The sequence below is a fragment of the Callithrix jacchus genome, chromosome 1, assembly GCF_049354715.1.
Source record: "Callithrix jacchus isolate 240 chromosome 1, calJac240_pri, whole genome shotgun sequence".
NCBI lineage: Eukaryota > Metazoa > Chordata > Mammalia > Primates > Cebidae > Callithrix > Callithrix jacchus.
In genome coordinates this window covers 186,785,323-186,808,914 of record NC_133502.1, presented here as the reverse complement: position 1 = coordinate 186,808,914, position 23,592 = coordinate 186,785,323, and the positions used below count along the sequence as shown (strand labels likewise).

General features: G+C 39.7%; 2 pseudogenes; one reads left to right on the top strand and one right to left on the bottom strand.

Moving 5' to 3' along the window:
* Positions 1 to 10,101: 10,101 nt before the first annotated feature.
* Positions 10,102 to 11,191, top strand: LOC128928575 (olfactory receptor 3A2-like; annotated as a pseudogene).
* A 9,762-nt stretch (positions 11,192 to 20,953) lies between these two features.
* Positions 20,954 to 22,347, bottom strand: LOC108590314 (olfactory receptor 1E5-like; annotated as a pseudogene).
* Between the last annotated feature and the right edge of the window lie 1,245 nt (positions 22,348 to 23,592).

The following is a 23,592-nucleotide window of genomic DNA, read 5'->3' as shown; positions in this document are numbered from 1 at the left end:
CATCAGAGAGGAATGAACGGTAGGCTGATCTCCTATAGTCTTTACACAGAAAGAAAAACACCATGCAGGAAGGTAGTGTGAATTCTGATAAACGACCTCAGGATTTTAAGAGTCACGAAACCCATCTGATTGTGCTTTGACAATTGGGGCAGCAATGGAATCAGAGACCACTGGACACATTCCTGGTAATGAAGAAAAGACCCAAATCACCTCAGGATGTCAGAGAAAAGGCATTTACTGGTGAGCCAGGAGATAACGCATCACCAGAAATGGAATTTGGTTGACAGAAAGTAAAATAGCCTGGGAGAGCTACTGTCCACACCCAGAACCCACCCAAGGCTCTTCTGTGGATAGCAAGTATCGCAGCGTGCAAGGCAAGGGACTTCAAAATGTAAAAGTCATAGCCATGGAGAGGACAGGAATAGTTCTATCATTCATTAAAATGTATATTAATAATGATTATAAAAATAATTTTATGTTGAAATTTACATTCTCCAATGAAAACAGCTAAAACCCTTATATTACTACTTCTCTTCAAAAACCAAATTTTAAGTATACAGTTTTGCCTTTCCTTTTACTTATTTAATATCTCACCACAATAATTTGCTTGATTTTAAAGTCATTTTTGTTAATGTGACCTTTTTAAAATTATTTTTTCTAGTTTATTCTGATATAGATAAGAAAACTACATATTATTGTATAATATTTTTATATTTAGTTTTTATCTTGCAATTTTCCTATACTTCCATATTTTTAAGAGTTTTCCAGCTGGGTTCGGTGGCTCACACATGTAATCCCAGCACTTTGGGAGGCCGAGACGGGTGGATCACCTGAGGTCAGAAGTTCGAGCCGAGCCTGGGCAACATGGCAAAACCCTGTCACTACTAAAAATACAAAAATTAGCCAGGCATGGCGGCAGGCGCCTGTAGTCCCAGCTACTCAGGAGGCTGAGGCAGAAGAATCACTCGACTCCAGGAGGCAGAGGTTGCAGTGAGCCGAGATCATGCCACTGCACTCCAGCCTGGGCAACAAAAGTGAAACTCCGTATCAAAAAAAAAAAAGTCTTTATTGCTCTCTAATATATGGTCTTTTATTTTCTTGCATTGGCTAAAGCTTCCAGAGTACTGCTAAAAAATAATTGGTAACAAATATACTTGTCTCATTAGTGACTTGGATGAGAATGCTTTTAACGTTTTTTCATTAAACATGATGCTGGCTTTGGAGTTTGGTTCATTTTATATACTTACTTTTATTATTATTATTATTTGAGACAGTCTCACTCTGTCACCCAGGCTGGAGTGCAGGGGCACAATCTTGGCTCACTGCAACCTCTGCCTCCTGGGTAAGCAATTCTCCTAGGTTAGCCTCATGCCAAGTAGCTGTGATTACAGGCATGCACCATCATGCCTGGCTAATTTTTGTATTTTTACAAAATTTAAAATACAAAAATTTTGTCCTGTGTGTGGGTATAAGGATCAAATCAGGGTAATTGGAATATTATTTTGAAATATACCATAAAGTGTTGTTAACTATAGTATCCATACTCTGCTATCAAATTCTAGAATTGTTCCTATTATTTCACTGTTTTTGTATCCACTAATTAATTTCTCTTTATCCGCCCCCCCTCCCCCCACCCTTCCCAGCCTCTAATCACCACCATTCTACTCTCTACCAGAATTTTTCAATTTTCACTCTTTTTTTTTTAATGGTTTTTGTCCTTCATTCTGTTGATTGATAGCATGTATCACATTGATTGATTTGTGTAGTTAAACTACCTTTGCATTCTGAGATGAATGCCACTTGGTCACGATGAATGACTTTTTTAAAAAAATTATTTTATTAATTTTTTATTTTTATTGCATTTTAGGTTTTGGGGTACATGTGCAGACCATGCAAGATAGTTGCATAGGTACACACGTGGCAGTGTGTTTCGCTGCCTTCCTCCCCTTCACCCACATTTGGCATTTCTCCCCATGCTATCCCTCCCCAGCTGCACCCCCTCGGGTCCCTCCCCTATTCCCCCCAATAGACCCCAGTGTGTAGTGCTCCCTTCCCTGTGTCCATGTGTTCTCATTGTTCATCACCAGCCTATGAGTGAGAATATGCAGTGTTTCATTTTCTGTTCTTGTGTCAGTTTGCTGAGAATGATGTTCTCCAGATTCATCCATGTCCCTACAAAGGACACAAACTCATCATTTTTGATTGCTGCATAATATTCCACGGTGCATATGTGCCACATTTTCCCAGTCCAGTCTATCATCGATGGGCATTTGGGTTGGTTCCAGCTCTTTGCTATTGTAAACAGTGCTGCAATGAACATTTGTGTGCATGTGTCCTTAAAGTAGAATGATTTATAATCCTTTGGATATATACCCAGTAATGGGATTGCTGGGTCAAATGGAATTTCTGTTTCTAGGTCCTTGAGGAATCACCACACTGTCTTCCACAATGGTTGAACTAATTTACACTCCTGCCAGCAGTGTAAAAGTGTTCCTATTTCTCCACATCCTCTCCAGCATCTGTTGTCTCCAGATTTTTTAATGATCACCATTCTAACTGGCGTGAGATGGTATCTCAATGTAGTTTTGATTTGCATCTCTCTAATGACCAGTGATGATGAGCATTTTTTCATATGTTTGTTGGCCTCATGTAGTCTTCTTTTGTAAAGTGTCTGTTCATATCCTTTGCCCATTTTTAAATGGGCTTCTTTGTTTTTTTCTTGTAAATCTGTTTGAATTCATTGTAAATTCTGGATATCAGCCCTTTGTCAGATGGGTAAACTGCAAAATGTTTTCCCCATTCTGTTGGTTGCCAATTCACTCTAGTGACTGTTTCTTTTGCCGTGCAGAAGCTATGTAATTTGATTAGGTCCCATTTGTCTATTTTGGCTTTTGTTGCCAATGCTTTTGGTGTTTTGGTCATGAAGTCCTTGCCTACTCCTATGTCCTGAATGGTTTTGCCTAGATTTTCATTTTTCTTTTATTTTTGAGAGGGAGGTTTCACTCTGTTACCCAGGCTGGGGTGCAATGGCGCGATCTCGGCTCACCGCAACCTCCGCCTCCTGGGTTCAGGTAATTCTCCTGCCTCAGCATCCTGAGTAGCTGGGATTACAGGCACGCACCACCATGCCCAGCTAATTTTTTGTATTTTTAGTAGAGACAGGGTTTCACCATGTGGACCTGGATGGTCTTGATCTCTTGACCTCGTGATGCACCTGCCTTGGCCTCCCAAAGTGCTGGGATGACAGGTGTGAGCCACCGCACCCAGCCGGTTTTGTCTAGATTTTCTTCTAGGGTTTTTATGGTGCCAGGTCTTTAATCCATCTGGAGTTAATTTTAGTGTAAGGTGTCAGGAAGGGGTCCAGTTTCTGCTTTCTGCACATGGCTAGCCAGTTTTCCCAACACCATTTATTAAACAGGGAATCCTTTCCCCATTGCTTGTTTTTGTCAGGTTTATCCAAGATCGTATGATTGTAGATATGTTGTGTTGCCTCCGATGCCTCTGTTCTGTTCCATTGGTCTATATCTCTATTTTGGTACCAGTACCATGCTGTTTTGATTACTGTAGACTTGTAGTATAGTTTGAAGTCCGGTAGTGTGATGCCTCCTGCTGTGTTCTTTTTGCTTAGAATTGGCTTGGCTATGCGGGCTCTCTTTAAGTTCCATATGAAGTTCAAGGTGGCTTTTTCCAGTTCTGTGAAGAAAGTCAGTGGTAGCTTGATGGGGATAGCATTGAGTCTGTAAATTACTTTGCACAGTATGGCCATTTTCACAATATTGTTTCTTCCTAACCATGAACATGGAATGTTTCTCCATTTGTTTGTGTCCTCTCTTATTTCGTTGAGCAGTGGTTTGTAGTTTTCCTTGAAAAGGTCCCTTATGTTCCTTGTAAGTTGTATTTCTAGGTATTTTATTCTCTTTGTAGCAATTGTGAATGGCAGTTCGTTCTTGATTTGGCTCTATTTAAAGTCTGTTATTGGTGTATAGGAATGCTTGTGATTTTTGCACATTGATTTTATATCCTGAGACTTTGCTGAAGTTGCTTATCAGTTTCAGGAGTTTTTGGGCTGAGATGATGGGGTCTTCTAGATACACTATCATGTCGTCTGCAAATAGAGACAATTTGGCTTCCTCCTTTCCTATTTGAATACCCTTTATTTCTTTTTCTTGCCTGATTGCTCTGGCTAGAACTTCCAGTACTATATTGAATAGGAGTGGTGAGAGAGGGCATCCTTGTCTAGTGCCAGATTTCAAAGGGAATCCTTCCAGTTTTTGCTCATTCAGTATGATATTGACTGTTGGTTTGTCATAAATAGCTTTTATTATTTTGAGATACGTTCCATCAATACTGAGTTTATTGAGGGTTTTTAGCATAAAGGGCTGTTGAATTTTGTCAAAGGCCTTCTCTGCATCAATTGAGATAATCATGTATTTTTTGTTTTTGGTTCTGTTTATGTGGTGAATTACGTTTATAGACTTGCGTATGTTGAACCAGCCTTGCATCCCCGGGATGAATCCTACTTGATCATGATGGATAAGCTTTTTGATGTGCTGTTGCAATCGGCTTAGCAGTATTTTATTGAAGATTTTTGTGTCTATGTTCATCGTGGATATTGGCCTGAAGTTTTCTTTTCTTGTTGAGTCTCTTCTGGGTTTTGGTATCAGAATGATGTTGGTCTCATAAAATTATTTGGGAAGGATTCCCTCTTTTTGGATTATTTGGAATAGTTTCAGAAGGAATGGTACCAGCTCCTCTTTGTGTGTCTGGTAGAATTCGGTCGTGAACCCATCTGGACCTGGGCTTTTTTTGTGTGGTTGGCTCTTAATTGATGACTCAACTTCAGACCTTGTTATTGGTCTATTCATAGTTTTGGCTTCCTCCTGGTTTATGCTTGGGAGGACACAAGTGTCCAGGAATTTATCAATTTCTTCCAGGTTTACTAGTTTATATGCATAGAGTTGTTTGTAATATTCTCTGATGATGGTTTGAATTTCTGTGGAATCTGTGGTGATTTCCCCTTTATCGTTTTTTATTACATCTATTTGGTTATTCTCTCTTTTTTTTTTTTATCAGTCTGGCTAGTGGTCTGTCTATTTTGTTGATCTTTTCAAAAAACCAGCTCTTGGATTTATTCATTTTTTGAAGGGTTTTTCATGTCTCTATCTCCTTCAGTTCTGCTCTTAGTTATTTCTTGTCTTCTGCTAGGTTTTGAGTTTTTTTATCTTGCTCCTCTAACTCTTTCAATTTTCACGATAGGGTGTTAATTTTGGATCTCTCCACTCTTCTCATGTGGGCACTTATTGCTATATATTTTCCTCTAGACACTGCTTTAAATGTCTCCCAGAGATTCTGGTATGTTGTTTCTTTGTTCTCATTGGTTTCGAAGAACATCTTTATTTCTGCCTTCATTTCATTATTTATCCAGTCAACATTCAAGAGCCTGTTGTTCAGTTTCCATGAAGCTGTGCGGTTCTGAGTTAGTTTCTGAATTCTGAGTTCTAACTTGATTGCACTATGGTCTGAGTGACTGTTTGTTATGATTTCTGTTCTCTTGCATTTTCTGAGGGGTGATTTACTTCCAATTATGTGGTCAATTTTAGAGTAGGTGTGATGTGGTGCTGAGAAGAAAGTATATTCTGTGGATTTGGGGTGGAGAGTTATGTAAATGTCTATCAGGTTTGCTTGTTCCAGGTCTGAGTTCAAGCCTTGGATATCTTTGTGAATTATCTGTCTGGCTGATTTGTCTAATATTGACAGTGGAATGTTAACGTCTCCCACTATTATTGTGTGGGAGTCTAAGTCTCTTTGTAAGTCTTTAAGAACTTGCCTTATATATCTGGGTGTTCCTGTATTTGGTCCATATATATTTAGGATCGTTAGCTCTTCTTGCTGTATCGATCCTTTTACCATTATGTAATGTCCTTTTTGTCTCTTTTGATCTTTGTTGATTTAAAGTCTATTTTATCAGAGATGAGAATTGCAACTTCTGCTTCTTTTTGCTCTCCATTTGCTTGGTAAATCTTTCTCCATCCCTTTATTTTGAGCCTTTGGGTATCCTTGCATATGAGATGGGTTTCCTGAATATAGCACACCAGTGGGTTTTGGCTTTTTATCCAATTTGCCAGTCTGTGTCTTTTGATTGGTGGATTTAGCCCATTTACATTTAGGGTTAATATTGTTGTGTGTGAATTTGATACTGCCATTTTGATGCTAGCTGGCTTTTTTGCCTGTTAGTTGATGCAGATTCTTTATTTTGTTGATGCTCTTTAGCATTTGGTATGTTTTTGGAATGGCTGGTACTGGTTGTTCCTTTCTATGTGTAGTGCCTCTTTCAGAAGTTCTTGTAAAGCAGGCCTGGTGGTGACAAAATCTCTGAGTACTTGCTTGTTTGCAAAGGATTTTATTTTTCCTTTACTTATGAAGCTCAGTTTGGCTGGATATGAAATTCTGGGTTGAAAGTTCTTTTTTTAAAGAATGTTGAATATTGGCCCCCACTCTCTTTTGACTTATAGGGTTTCTGCTGAGAGATCTGCTGTGAGTCTGATGGGCTTCCCTTTGTGGGTGACCCGACATTTCTCTCTGGCTGCCCTTAGCATTTTCTCCTTCATTTCAACTCTGGTGAATCTGATGATTACGTGCCTTGGGGTTGCTCTTCTTGCAGAATATCTTTGTGGTGTTCTCTGTATTTCCTGGACTTGAATATTGGCCTGTCTTGCTAGGTTGGGGAAATTATCCTGAAGAGTATTTTCCAGCTTGGATTCATTCTCTTCGTCACATTCAGTTACACCTATCAAACGTAGATCAGGTCTCTTCATATAGTTTCACATTTCTTGGAGACTTTGTTAATTCCCTTTTGCACTTTTTTCTCTAATGTTGGTTTCTTGTTTTATTTCATTGAGTTGATCTTCGACTTCTGATATCCTTTCTTCTTCTTGGTCAATTTGGCTGTTGAAACTTGTGCATGCTTCACAAAGTTCTCGTGTTGTGTTTTTTAGCTCCTTCAATTCACTCACATTCCTTTCTAAGTTGTCCATTCTTGTTATCATTTCCTCAAATCTTTTTTTCAAGGTTCTTTGTTTCTTTGCATTGATTTAGAACATGTTCTTTTAGCTCACGGAAGTTTCTCATTACCCACGTTCTGAAGTCTGATTCTATCATTTAATCCTCTAATCACCACCATTCTACTCTCTACCAGAATTTTCCAATTTTCTATTGGGCCATGTTTCTTTTCTCCCTGTCAATTATTATTTTACACATTTATACTTTTTTGCTTTTATTCATGAGTAGGTCACTTAAAGGCTTGTCAGTTTTATTTTACCACAAACAATCTGTTCTCAATTTGCATTATTTCTTTTGTTTGTCTGTTTTCTAATTTATTACTATGTAATTCCTTTAGGTTTTCTTAAAGGTCTTTTGTTTTCTTCTTCTAAATTTATGAATTGGTTTACCCTTTTCATTTTAGTTTTTTGCTTATTAACACGAACATATCTTTTGACTTACAGCTGTAGGACAACTCAGAAAATCAGCATACCTATACTATCTTACATGTTCTTTCTTCTCCTCTCAACTTTATTAGATGTGTCATTCCCACATTGTCATTGCTCATACATTTATATTTTCTTCTGAAACCACAATCCCCATACATGTTTTATAGTAAAAAATATTCAGTGCTTATTATCAATTCTCATTTTCTTTTTCCTTCCTCTTCTCTTTGTTGGCTGAAGTTTATCCTCTGGAAGTTTATTCTATTGGGCTCATAGAAAAACTCTTTTTGAGTTTTTGAGTGTCTAAAAAAATTAGGCTGTTGCTCGATATTCGAGTTACAGTTTGTCTCAAAAGAAAATTCTCTGGTCATGTTTTCCTTCTATGAAGATTTTATAGGCAGCTTTCTATCTTCTTCTAGGCTTGAATACTTTTATAGAGAAATCTGGGATAAGTGTCTTCTCGTTCCATTGTAAGTGACTTGACCTCTGCTGATGTACCCAAAGGATTCATTATTTTTTAATTTCAATAACCTTATTAGGATTATCTCAGAATGGAACCTCTGTTTCCATGTCTCCTGGTACATGTTGTGACTTTTCAGTCTCTAGAAGGGAGACTTTGGCTATTTCTGAAAAGTTTACTTTTGTCTAATTGTTGGCTCCTCCATGCCAATTTTTTCCTGAGTTCTGTTATCTTATATTTTATCTCCATCTAGTATCTTGAAACTCTTCCCCAAGGTCTTGTATCTCTGTATTGGGTTCTTGTTATACAGAGATGAATGATTTATTTCATGTTTTCAGTTCACACTTGTTTTCTGTTTTTCAGTTATTCAGCAGCTCCATAGCACCATTTTTCTTCTGTGTGTTCGTAACCTAGCATTTGTTTGTCCTGGTTTCTCTCCTCTCCCCTCTCTGCTTTTGTCTTGAGTATCTTCAACTAGATCTTGTGCTGGTTCTCTTTTGAAGTCTAAATGAATTGAAAGGTTTCTGAGCCAGTGTTTAATGAGAGGGTTTTGTTGGGGATAGGCACATGTCTTGACTCATGGGTGTTTTGAGTACCTTTTCCCTTGACTTCTCTAGTGTCAATGCCGACAGACAGCTGAGGAACTGCTGACAATGCCATTTTCTTGCTTTTACAATCTCACCTGAACACTACACAATCAGCTTCTCTGGGTGGCTTCTCACTCAGTCCTGCCTCCTCTGCTTCTCAGATTCAATCTGAGACCAAAGGAGACCATGCCACAACCATTCCCACTTTTATGAACAAGGGCTTTTTAAGAATATTTTGGTGACCAACCCCCCAAACAGTCATATCAACCACACTACTGCAGCACTTTGATTTCTGGGATCTGATTTTCTTAACCACTCCTGAATTTCACTGCCCTGGTTCAGGCAATCATCATGCTTCCCTTTCTGTTAGAGTTATCATATCCAACTGCCTCCCAGCTTCTGATTTCAGATACAAGGGTATGACATTGCTCTTCAGGAAGCTCTAGCCCTACTTGTCTCTGGCCAATAAAGACATTGATACTTGTTTGATCCAAACAAATGTGGCATTATTCAATATGGCTTTCCAAGTACATGCCTTCTTCATTTGGAGACACAGTCTTAGAGGCATTGGTGAATCTACCATGCCTGAATGAAGGACAAGTAGAAGACCAGTGACTGTGCAAAGTAGAACCCTTACCACACATGGCAGCAGCCAACCCACATGCCATGATTACAACTTTGGTTTTAGAGAGGAGTAGCTGACAATATGCTCAGAAAAAATAATTCTAAATTAAGTTGTTAGTCAAAGTCCACTGTAAGGATTTAAGTAATAACAATAACACTAGCAATTTATTGAACGAGGAGTGTTGGATTGACACTTCAGATTGTGGTCCCTCACTGTGAAGAAATGTGCTCAGCTGGTCTTTCTGACATCCAGAATCGTGAATATCTTCTATCTGATTCTTGCTATACCTTCGCTTGATCTTCATTAATTTCCAGAAGCCTTGAAACCTGAGCAACAGTTTCAATATTTTCTAGTTTTTCTGAAAATCTCATAAATTTTTATATTTTGAAGTCTGCTTATTGGTTTCAGATTCTATGCCATCGATTTTTTAAATTCCACATATAAGTGAAATTGTAAAGTATTTGTCTTTCTGTCTAGTTTATTTCACTTAGCATAATGTCATCCAGTTTGTATAAAAGGATATATTTTAACATTCTCACCACAAAAATGAGTTGGCGAAGGGCTGGATATGTTAACTATCTTAATCCCACTACATTCAAAGGAAAGTCCTTTGCCTTTTTTAAACAAATTTTATTGTGTATATTTAAGGTTCACCAAGTGAAGTGATAATACACATGTAGATAGTAAAATGATTACCACAGTGAAACAAATTAACATATCCATCATTTCACACAGTTACCCATTTTCCTTCCTCTGGCAAGAGCAGCTGTAATCTACTCATCTACAAATATCTTGAATACAATGCATTTTATTAACTCTAATCCTCGTGTTGTAAATTAGATCTTTTATCTTAATTTATTTTCACAGGTATTCTGACATTTTCTGCTAGCAGAGGGTGAGAGGGAAAAGGTGGTGGTGGCATTGGGCATCTCAGTCAAGAGCGAGGTAGACACTGAGGTGATGGTGGAGGTCAATGAGGGAGGGACAGCCTGGGGACCCACCATGGGGGTTTCAACATAAATGGTTTAAAACGTTAATGTGAAGTGAGTGGACTGATGCCTCCCCTGCTGAGACATGTGCTTACAGAAACTCATAGAGCCAGAAGCTGGGACCAACAGGACAGCTGTTGCTGAGTTCATTCTGCTGGGCCTCGTGCAAACAGACCAGATGCAGTCTATGCTCTTTGTGCTCTTCCTCTTTGCCTACCTGGTCACAATTGGGGGCAACCTCAGCATGCTAGCAACCATCTTGGTGCAGCCCAAACTCCACATGGCCATGTACTTCTTCCTGGGGAACTTATCAGCACTGGATGTTGGATGTATCCCTGTCACTCAATGTTGGGTCGTCTCTTGTCCCACAAGAGTACAATTTCCTATGACGCCTGCCTCTCCCAGCTCTTATTCTTCCACCTTCTGGTGGGGACAGACTGCTTCCTGCTGACTGCCATGGCCTATGACTGATTCCTGGCCATCTGCCGGCCCCTCACCTACAGCACCTGCATGAGTCAGACAGTCCAGAGGATGCTGGTGGCTGCATCCTTGACATGTGCCTTCAGCAATGCACTGATCCACACTATTTCCTTAACTACCCTCAACTTCTGTGGCCCCAGTGTGATCAATCACTTCTACCGTGACCTCTCACAGCTCTTCCAGCTCTCCTGCTCCAGCACCCAAGTCAATCAGCTGCTGCTCTTTGCAGCGGTAGTGGTGCCCTTGGTCCTCATCAGCGTGTCCTATGCCCATGTGGTAGCTGCTGTGCTACAAATCCACTCTGCTGAGGGCAGGAAGAAGGCCTTCTCCCTATGTGGCTCCCACCTCACTGTGGTGAGCATCTTCTATGGGACTGGCGTCTTCAGCTACATGAGGCTGGGTTCGGTGGAATCTTCAGACATGGATAAGGGGGTTGGAGTTTTCATGACTGTGATCAACCCCATGCTGAACCCACTTAACTACAGCCTCAGAAAAACCGATGTTCAGGACGCTCTTTGCCAGGTACTGGTGGGGAAGCAATCACTGACCTGAGAGACGACCTCCTTTCCTGCTTTTTCTGGACTGAGGAAAATTTCCCCAGAAGACAGCAACCAACAAACTTTGTTTATAACCATTCTTTCTGTCTCCTGCTGCCTGAGGAGTGGTGTTCTGTGTTTGGCCTGCAAGGAAACCCTACATAATTCATTCATTTATTTATTCAACAAATATGTATCCAATTTCTTCTATGATACAGACAGTCTTCTAGGGCATTGGTGAGCAAAATGGATAAAAGTCTCTTCACTCAAGCAAATCACATGCTATAAAGGTAGGCAAAATAAATAAATAAGCATCATCTATAGTATACCACATGGTGATACGCTCTGTAGAGAAAAGCTAGTAAGACAGGAAAACATGGAGTCAGGTTCTGCCAATCATGCCTCCTGGGCAACTTGCTACCATGTTTTGGGCTGTTCCCACTTTCTCGGTAGAGTTGAAACCTTAGCAGCAGTTTATGCCTGGGCAGCAAAGCCCTACAGGAAAGGGCTGCTTAATCCCAGCCTGAATAACCAAGAATATCACTGCCAAGTTTTATTTCAGAGGGATGTGAGAATCCCTCTGGATTAGAGTGTGGAAAGGTATTTTGAACAATGGACTCAGTGCCAAGAATCATTTCTTACTACTGTTCACCTTACACATCCAATAAAATCAGTTCCATCTCTTTAATACCACAAGAGGATCCCATAGGATGATCAGGCAACAGGTGGGGTCCAGAGGAGGACAGAGCTGCTAAATAAAACTGTGTTAATAGGTACATGAAATTGAAATAACCTAGCTTGTGCTAGCCTTACTGACTCGATCTGTTTCTCCTCCCTGCCTCTGGTGATCAGGTGCATTACTGTGTCATGCCGCCCTCAAAGCTTTGAACCATTAAGAGTGGTTCACACTGTTAACAGCACCTGTAACTACTGCACTCAAAGCTCTGAACCATTAAGAGTGGTTCTGACTGTTCACAGCACCTGTAACCACTGCACTCAAAGCTCTGAACCATTGAGAGTGGCTCATACTTTTCACAGCACCTGTAATCACTGCATTCAAAGCTCTGAACCATTGAGAGTGGCTCATACTTTTCACAGCACCTGTAACTACTGCACTCAAAGCTCTGAACCATTGAGAGTGGTTCACACTTTTCACAGCACCTGTAACTACTGCACTCAAAGCTCTGAACCATTAAGAGTGGTTCTTGATATAAACTTGCTGGAGACAGATCCAAGATGGCCAATTAGTAGCAGCTCAGGATTGCAGCTCCCAGTGAAAGAGCAGAGGTTGAGTGGATGCCACATTTCCAGACAAATTTTTGTTGCCCACAGACCAGGAGATTCCCAGGTGGGGGAGCCCCATGGGTCACCAGTGCAGCTGTTTTGGCTGGTGCAGTGGGTCTCTGCATGAAATACATGGGTCTGCATGCCATTTTAGCTGCTGATTGGAGCTCATGAGAGACAGAGTCGGCCATTCAACTGATAAAAGGGGACCAAAACAGGGAGGCAGGCCAGGAAATTCCCAGGCAAAAAAGTGTCACGAATCTCAGTGCAGCTGTTTCAGCCAGCTCAGTGGGTCACCACATGGAAAATCACAAAGGTTCTGGCACCTTTTCAACAGGAGACTGGAACACCTGGGAGACAGAGTCACCTCTTCAACTGAAAAAAAGGGGGGATCTGAAGCAGGGAGCCAGGTGATCAGCCTTGGCTGGTCCCACCCCCACAAAAAAAACAGGAATCTGAAATGCTGTGGGTTGAGAGTTTCACAGCAAGCGTAGCTGAACCTGGGATGGTCCAGCTCTGTGGGGGAGGGGTGTCTGCCATTACTGAGGCAGTCCACCACTACCGAGGTAGTCCATCATTGCTGAGGCAGCCCGCCATTGCTGAGGCAGCCCTCCATTACAGGGAGAGTCCACCATTACAGAGGTGGGCCTCCATTGCTGAGGCAGTTCTAACTATGCCCATATAAACGGGACTGCAGGGAAGTTCACAAGGCAGCTGGGTGGAGATCACAGCAGCTCAGCAAAGCCTCTGCAGGCAGACTGTGACTAGGCTGCCTCCTCGCTGGGCAGGGCAGCCCTGAAAAAAAAGGCAGCAGCACTACAGAAACTCATAAATAAAGCCCTAACTCCCCAGGAGAGAGCACCTGGGGGGAAAAAACAGGGTTTATGAGTTCTGCTGCAGCAGACTTAAATGTACCTGCCCAGCAGGTCTGAATGAACAATGGAGTTCAAAGCTCAGCACTTGAGCTCCTATAAAGGATACACTATTTCCTCAAGCAGCCCCCTGAACCCAATATATTCAAAGAGTCACCTCAAAAAGGAGAGCTCAGACTGACATCTGGCAGGTATCCTTCTGAGACAAAGATAGCAGAAAAAGAAGTGGGCAGCAACCCTTACTGTTCTGCAGCTGCTGCATGTGATCCCCAGGCAAACAGGGTATGCAGTGTACCTAAGCAGTCCTACAGCAAAGGGACCGGACTGTTAGAAGGAAAACTAAGAAACAGAAAGAAATAACGTCATCATCAACAAACTGGATGTCCACTCAGAGACCCAATATGAAAGTCAACAACTGCAAAGATGACAGGTGGATAAATTCACAAAGATGGGAAGATACCAGTGCAAAAAGGATGAAAACACCCAAAACCAGAATGCCTCTCCTCCTCCAAGAGTTCATAACTCCTCACCAGCAAGGGAACAAGGCTGGATGGAGAATGAGTGTGATGAATTGACAGAAACAGCCTTCAGAAGGTGGGTAATAAAAAACTTCTCTGAGCTAAAAGAATATGTGATAACCCAATGCAAAAAAACTAAGAACCTTGAAAAAAGATTTCACAAAATGCTAATGAGAATAAAGAGCTTAGAGAGGAATATAAGTGAATTAATAGCGCTGAAAAACAACATGAGAACTTCACGAAGCATACAAAAGTTTCAACAGCTGAATTGACCAAGCAGAAGAAAGGACATCAGAGGTCAAAAATCAACTCAATGCAACAAAATAAGAAGGCAAGATTAGAGAAAAAAGGGTAAAAAGGAATGAACAAAGTCTCCAGGAAATATGGGACTATATGAAAGACCTAATCTACGTTTGATAGGTATAACTGAATGTGATGAAGAGAATGAATCCAAGCTGTAAAATACTCTTCAGGATATTATCCAGCAAAACTTCCCTAACATAGCAAGGGATGCCATTAGTCAAGTCCAGGCAATACAGAGAACAACATAAAGATATTCCTCAAGAAGAGCTACCCCAAAGCACATAATTGTCAGATTCACTAGGGTTGAAATGAAGGAGAAAATGCTAAGGGGAGCCAGAGAGAAAGGTCGGGTTACCCACAAAGGGAAGTCCATCAGACTTACAGCAGATCTCTCAGCAGAAACCCTACAAGCCAGAAGAAAGTGGGGGCCAATATTTAACATCCTTAAAGAAAAGAACTTTCAACCCAGAATTTCAAATCCAGCCAAACTAAGCTTCACAAATGAAGGAGAAATAAAATCCTTTACAAACAAGCAATTACTCAGAGATTTCATCACCACCGGGCCTGCTTTACAAGAGCTCCTGAAAGAAGCACTAAACATAGAAAGGAACAACCAGTACCAGCCACTCCAAAAACATATCAAATGGTAAAGAGCACCAACACAATGAAAAAAGTGCATCAACTATTGGGCAAAACAGTCAGCTAGAATCAAAATGGCAGGATCAAATTCACACATAACAATATTAACCTTAAATGTAAATGGGCTAAATGCCCCAATCAAAAGACACAGACTGGCAAATTGGACAAAAAGTCAAGACCCATCAGTGCACTATATCTAGGAAACCCATCTCACATGCAAGGATACACGAAGGCTCAAAATGAAGGGATGGAGAAAGATCTATCAAGAAAATGGAGAGCAAAAAAAAGCAGGAGTTGCAATTCTCATCTCTGATAAAATAGACTTTAAATCAACAAAGATCAAAAGAGACAGAGAAGGACATTATATAATTTTAAAAGGATCAATGCAACAAGAAGAGATAACTATTCTAAATATATACGTACCCAATACAGGAGTACCCAGATACATAAAGCAAGTTCTAAAGGACTTACAAAGAGACTTAAACTCCCACACAATAATAATGAGAGACTTCAACACCCCATTGTCAATATTGGACAGATCAATTAGATAGAAAATTAACAAGGATATCCAGAAACTCAATGCAACAACTTGAACTCAGACCTAGACCAAGCAAACCTAATAGACATTTACAGAACTCTCCACCCCAAATCCACAGAATATACATTCTTCTCAGCATCACATCACACCTACTCTAAAATTGACCACATAATTGAAAGTAAATCACTCCTCAGAAAATGCAAGAGAACGGAAATCATAACAAACAGTCACTCAGACCACAGTGTAATCAAGTTAGAACTCAGAATTCAGAAACTAACTCAGAACTGCACAGCTTCATGGAAACTGAACAACTGGCTCTTGAATGTTGACTGGATAAACAGTGAAATGAAGGCAGAAATAAAGATGTTCTTTGAAACCAATGAGAACAAAGACACAACATACCAGAATCTCTGGGAGACATTTAAAGCAGTGTCTAGAGGAAAATATATAGCAATAAATGCCCACATGAGAAGCAAGGAAAGATCTAAAATTGACACCCTATCATAAAAATTGAAAGAGCTAGAGAAGCAAGATAAAAAAACTCAAAACCTAGCAGAAGACAAGAAATAACTAAGATCAGAGCAGAACTGAAGGAGATACAGACACACACATACAAAAACAACCTTTAAAAAACCAATAAATCCAGGCACTGGTTTTTTGAAAAGATCAACAAAATAGACAGACCACTAGCCAGACTAATAAAAAAAAGAGAATAATCAAATAGATGCAATAAAAATGATAAAAGGGATATCACCAAAGATACCACAGAAATATAAACCATCATCAGAGATTATTACAAACAACTTTATGCACATAAACTAGTAAACCTGGAAGAAATGGATAAATTCCTGGACACTTGCATCCTCCCAAGCCTAAACCAGGAAGAAGTTGAAACCCTAAATAGATCAATAACATGAGCAGAAGTTGAGGCAGGAATTAAGATCCTACCACCCAAAAAAACCCCAGGTCTAGAAGGGTTCACAGCTGAATTCTACCAGATGTACAAAGAGGAGCTGGTATCACCCCTTCTGAAACTATTCCAAACAATACAAAAGAGGGAATCCTTCCCAAATCATTTCATGAGACCAACATCATCCTGATACCAACACCCAGCAGAGACTCAACAAAAAAAGAAAACTTCAGGCCAATATCCACGATGAACATAGATGCAAAAATCTTCAATAAAATGCTGGCAAGCCAATTGGAGCAGAAGATCAAAAAGTTTATCTATCACAATGAAGTAGGCTTCATCTTGGGGATGCAAGTCTGGTTCAACATATGCAAGCCTATAAACATAATCCACCACATAAACAGAACCAAAGACAAAAACCACATGATTATCTCAATAGATGCAGAGAAGACATTTGACAAAATTCAACAGCCTTTATGCTAAAAACTCTCTATAAACTAGGTATCAATAGAGTGTATCTCAAAATAATAAAAGCTATTTATGACAAACCCACAGCCAATATCATACTGAATGGGAAAAAATGAAGAATTTCCTTTGAAATCTGACACCAGACAAGGATGCCCTCTCTCACCTCTCCTATTCAATATAGCATTGAAAGTTCTAGCCAGAGCAGTCAGGCAAGAAAAAGAAATAAAGGGTATTCAATTAGGAAAAGAGGAAGTCAAATTGTCTCTATTTGCAGAAGACATGATTATATATTTAGAAGACCCCATCATCTCAGCCCCAAATCTCCTGAAACTGATAAGCAACTTCAGCAAAGCCTCAGGATATGAAATCAATGTGCAGAGCTCACAAGAATTCCTATACACCAATAACAGACCAGAGAGCCAAATCAAGAACGAACTGCCATTCAGAATTGCTACGAAGAGAATAAAATACCTAGGAATACAACTAACAAAGGATGTAAAGGACCTCTTCAAGGAGAACTTTAAACCACTGTTCAGGGAAATAAGAGAGGACAAAAACAGATGGAAAAACATTCCATGCTCATGGTTAGGAAGAATCAATATTGTGAAAATGGCCATACTGCCCAAAGTTAATTTATAGATTCAACACTATCCCCATCAAGCTACCTATGACCCTTTTCACAGAACTGGAAAAAAACACCTTAAACTTTATATGGAACCAAAAGAGAGCCCGCATAGCCAAGTCAATTCTAAGCAAAAAGAGCAAAGCTGGAGGCATCACGCTACCTGACTTCAAACTATACTACAAGGCTACAGTAATCAAAACAGCATGGTACTGGCACCAAAACAGATATAGACCAATGGAACAGAACAGAGGCCTCTGAGGAAATGCCACACATCTACAACCATCTGATCTTTGACAAACCTGACAAAAACTAGCCATGGGGAAAGGATTCCCCATTTAATAAATGGTTCTGGGAAAACAGGCTAGCCGTATGCAGAAAGCAGAAACTGGACCCCTTCCTGACAACTTACACTAAAATTAACTCCAGATGGATTAAAGACTTAAACATAAGACCTAACAACATAAAACCCCTAAAAGAAAACATAGGCAAAACCATCTAGGACATAGGCATAGGCAAGGACTTTATGACTAAAACACCAAAAGCATTGGCAACAAAAGCCAAAATAGACAAATGGGATCTAATTAAATTCTAGAGCTTCTGTACAGCAAAAGAAGCAATTATTACAGTGAACTGGCAACCAACAGAACTGGAAAAAATTTTTGCAATCTACTTATCACACAATGCGCTAATATCTAGAATCTACAAAAAACTAAAACAGATTTACAAGAAAAAAACAAACTCATTTAAAAGTGGGTGAAGGATATGAACAGACACTTTTCAAAAGAAGACATACATGAGGCCAACAAACATAAGAAAAAATGCTCATCATCACTGGTCATTAGAGAAATGCAAATCAAAACTACATTGAGATACCATCTCACGTCAGTTAGAATGGCGATCATTAAAAAATCTGGAGACAACAGATGCTGGAGAAGATGTGGTGAAATAGGAACACTTTTACACTGCTGGTGGGAGTGTAAATTAGTTCAACCACTGTGGAACACAGTGTGGTGATTCCTCAAGGACCTAGAAATAGAAATTCCATTTGACCCAGCAATCCCATTACTGGGTATATATCCAAAGGATTATAAATCATTCTATTATAAAGATGCATGCACATGTATGTTCATTGTGACACTGTTTACAATAGAAAAGACCTGGAACCAACCTGCATGCCCATCAATGATAGACTGGACAGGGAAAGTGTGGCACATGGAATACTATGCAGCCATGAAAAACGATGAGTTTGTGTTCTTTGTAGGGATGTGGATGAAGCTGGAAACCATCATTCTCAGCAAACTGACACAGAACAGAAAATCAAACACCACATGTTCTCACTCATAGGTGAGTGTTGAACAATGAGAACACATGGACACAGGGAGGGGAGCATCACACCCTGGGGTCTGTTGGTGGGGACTAGGGGAGGGACTGCAGGGGGTAGGGAGTTGGGGAGGGATAACATGGGGAGAAATGCCAGATATAGGTGAGGAGGATGGAGGCAGCAAACCACATTGCCATGTATGTACCTATGCAACAATCCTGCATGTTCTTCACATGTACCCCAGAACCTAACGTGCAATAAAATATATATAGTATATATATTCTATATATGTGTTATATATATATTATATATATGTTATATACACTATATATACTATATAAAACTAGAAAAAAAAGAAAGAAATAATATTGTTTAAATGACATACTGCCCAAAGCAATCTACCAATTCCATGCAATTCCTATCAAGTAGCTATGACATTCTTTCATGAAATAGAAAAAAAAATCTTAAAATTTATATGGAACCACAAAACACCCCAAATAGCCAAACCAATCTTAAGCAAAAAGAACAAAGCTTGCTCCATCACACTACCTGACTTCAAACTACACTACAAAACTACAGAAACCAAAACAGCATGGTACAGGTATAACAGACAAATAGACCAATGGAATACAATAGAGAATCCAGAAATAAATCCATGTATTTAAAGCCAACTGATTTTTGACAAAAGCACAAAGAACATAACACTGGGAAAGTCAGTCACTTTAATAAATGGTGCTGTGAAAACTGAATATCTACATGCAGAAGAATGAAAGTAGGCCCCTATCTCTCACTATATACAAAGATTAACCCAAAATTGATTAAAGACTTAAATGTAAGACCCAACACTGTACAACTACTGGAAGACAACATAGAGAAAAAATTTCAGCACCTTACTTTGGGCAAAGGTTTTATGGATAAGACCTCAAAAGCATAGCCAACAAAATAAAAAATAGACAAATTGGATTATGTTAAACTAAAAAGCTTCTGCACAGCAAAGAAAAGCATCAACAAAGTGAACAGAAAACCTGCAGAATAGGAGAACACCTTTGCAAACTATTCATTTGGTAAGATTTTAATATCCAAGATATACAAGGAATTTAACTCAACAACAACAACAACAAATACTAAGTAAACAACGGGCAATGGATCTGAATAAACATTTCTCAAAAAAAAAAAAGCCATACGAATGGCCAACAAGTGTATGAAAAAATGCCCAACATCACTAATTATCAGGGAAATTCAGATCAAAACCAAAATGAGACCTCATCTTGCCCCAGCTAATATGAGTATCATCAAGAAGACTAAAAATAAAAAGTGCTGTCAAAGATGTGAAGGGCAATTCTTATATACCGTTGTTAGTGGGAATGTAGATTAGTATGGCCATTAGAAAACGTGGTATGGAAGTTCTCAAAAAAGCTAAAAATAGAACACTACTAAATGATCCAGCAATCCCACAACTGGGTATGTATGCAAAAGAGAGAAAATTGGTATGTCCAAGAGACATCTGTACTCCTATCACTATTTATGTTACCCAGGATATAGAATTAACCTAAGTGGCCAGCAGCAGATAAAAAAATATGGTGTATATATACGCAATGAAATACTATTCAATCATTAAAAAGTCTTCAATCTTGTCATTCATGGCAACATGGGTGAGTCTGAAGGATATTTTGTTTAATAAGTCAGGCGCAGAATAGTAAATACCACATATTCTCACTCATGTGTGGAAACTTAAAAAGTTGCCAGTATAGAAGTATAGAGTAGAATATTGGCCACTAGAGGCCGAGCAGAGGACGAAGTGGGTTATAGAAGTTAGTGAATAAAATATTACAGGACAGGAGGAGTAAGTTCTAGTCTATAGCACTGTAGGATGACCCTGGTAAACAATTTATTGCATTTTTCAAATAACTAGAAGAGAGAATTTTGAATGTTCTCAATACTAAGAAAAGTTTGAGGCGATAGAAATGCTAATTTTCCTGATCTGATCATTGTACGTTGTGTATATGTATCAAAATATCACACTGTGCCCAATAAATATGTAGAATTATTATGCATCAATTAAAAAAATTTAAAATAACTGATATAAATGAATTCTGAACAATGAGTGAGGTTCTTAAGCAGTCTTTGGTCCCCTTACCCACACTTGAGAAGTCCTTTTTAGAGCCTCAGGTATGACTTAATTCTCAGATATAGATAAACTAAACTATGGTAGCAAAGCAAATAGAAAGTTTGTTTTAGATTTGGGTCAAGTAAGAACAAAAGACATACAAATATAAAAATTAAGAAGAAAACAAGGTTAGAAGACAGACCGATGTGAACGCTTGGTCAGGAAAATGAGTAAAAAATTTTATTCAAAATTTGAAGTTTTCTATAGCAAAGAAGGGGACTGAGATGTTTGGGTCTTATTATTGACACGGGAGGACAGACTATCATTTAGAACAGACCTACAGGGTTTAAGTATGCACAATAAATTAGTGGCTTAACAGTGAAGACAGAACTTTCAAAGATTTTAAATTATACCTCCTTAAGGTCACTTGGGATTAACAAAGAGGAAAATCTTCGTAGCAGATTACTGAGAACAACTTTCTAGTTCAACTATATATCCTCCCACATCTGTTTACTTATTCAGAAATTATGAAATATTACATTTAAACAAAAAATTCCACATGGAGAAAAAAGAGAACTGAAATATTAATGTCGATATATTTATCAGATAAAATTATGTAAGACTCCCAAGTATTCTGTCATAGAAGGAAGGGATTTTTCCTTTTACCAATGACTCTTTCCAGGGCTCCCTTCATGTCTCTGTTCCTCAGGCTATAGATGAAGGGGTTCAGCATGGGAGCCACCACAGTGTACATCATAGCCATGACAGTCTACTTTAGAGTAGAATTATTAGCTGATGGGCATAAGTAGAGACCAATAACAGTCCCATAGAACAGTGACACCACAGAGAGGTGGGAGCCACAAGTAGAGACGGCCTTGCAGATACCCTTAGAAGAAGGGACCTTGAGAATGGAGAATACAATTTGTGCATAGGACACAATGATAAGAAGAAATAAGATGACAAGAATGAGGCCTCCCATGATAAATATCACCAATTCATTAACTTGAGTGTCAGAGCAGGCCAGCTTCAGCAGAGCAGACATATCACAAAAAAAGTGGAGGATCGCATTGTCTGCACAAAAACACAACCTGGCCATGAGTAAAGTGTGCAACATGGCATGGAAGGTGGTCAGCACCCAGGGCAGCACCACCAGGGAGAGACAGCATGGGGCTCATGATGGTGGCATAGTGTAGGGGGAAGCAGATGGCCGCGTAGCGGTCATAGGTCATGGCCACAAGGAGGAAGCTCTCTAGATCTGAAAAACACAAGAAGAAGTCCACCTGGGTCAGGCAGCTTGCATAGGGGATGGATGGGTCTTGGCTCTGCATGTTCTGCAGCAATTTGGGCATTGTGACAGAGGAGAAGCAGAGGTCAGAGAAGGACAAGTTGCTGAGAAACAAATACATAGTGTGTGGAGATGGGAGTCCAGTCAAATGAGGATGATGATGATGAGGTTCCCCAGGAGGGTGGTAAGATACATGGCCAAAAACAGGGCATAGAACAGTTTAGCTACTCTGGATGGGCAGGTCCAGGAGTTTTGGCTGGATGGGCAGGCCCAGGAGGAGGAACTCTGAGGTGCTGGTTTGATTTCATCCCGTCATGCTATTTTCAGGTCCCTTAAAAACCTGAATAAAAATAAACACGTTTCTATAATACATGGTCATTAGGTCTTCTTGAGTCGTTGGTTTCCCCATCATTATCCCTAACAACCATCTCTATAATCAGAAATGTACCACATCAAAAAATGCACGCTTCTTTTCACGATGATTGATCTCACCTTTCATAATGTGTAACACGACTGACTCCTTTCCTTCCAAAACACTCTAATCTTTTAGCCTCTGTGTGATCACACTAGTTGCCTGACACATACTGGTCATTCCTTCTTAACAACTGTGATTCGTTTCTTCTCTAACAGTATCTTATGTATGGGTGTTTTCTGGGGATTTTTCCTAAACTATTCCAATTTTACAGACCAAGCCCTGAAAGAGTTCACCTGTCCCTGTGACATTACCATCTACACTTTATGGGTAAACATATCACCATTAGTATTTTGTAACCAGTTGCTTCCTGATTATCTCCCATCTTAACAGATCCCAAGCTATTCTCCGCTTAACAGATCCCAAGGGCAACTCATGATCTCACCCTGCCGCTCTCCCAATACACTCACTCCTCCAGTCTCTCATATCTCAGTAAAAGGAATCCAGGCTCAAGTCAGAAACCTGGGAGTTTTCGTTCATTCATTTATTTCTCTCAAGACAAACATCTTATCCTAGCAAGTCATATAGAGTCTGTACTTCATTCTCTTTCTGATCCACCCACTGCTTTTCCCAACTGCCACAATCCAGAACAGGCTGACATCCTGATCCCATCTGGACTACTGCAATGGTCTCATCTCCCTGCTCCTGTGTTCACTAGCCTTCAATCCATTCATACTGTGGAATTCTAAGATAAAAATCGGATCATCATTCTCTTGCTCAGAGTCCTTATGGATTCTCATTATTCTTAAGATATAGGTGAAATACCTTCCAAGGACACAAATATTTTATTACCTGTCCCATGCCTACCTCCACTGCCTCATCTGGTCCCACAGTGAAGCGGCATCAGCATTCTCCAGAAATGCTGACCTTCTAAGTCACAATTTCTTGCCTTCAGATGTTCACGCTTGCTGTCCTGTGTAACATCTTCCCTATTACTTGGCACACCCCTGCTTCATGTATATTACATGTCACTGGCTCAGCTAAATCTTCCTTTGTCTCCCCAGGTGAGACCTGCTTCTGTGTTTCCATAGCATCCAGTACTCACCCAGCAGCATTCAATGCCTTTGATTGCTTGTTTATAGCTCAGTT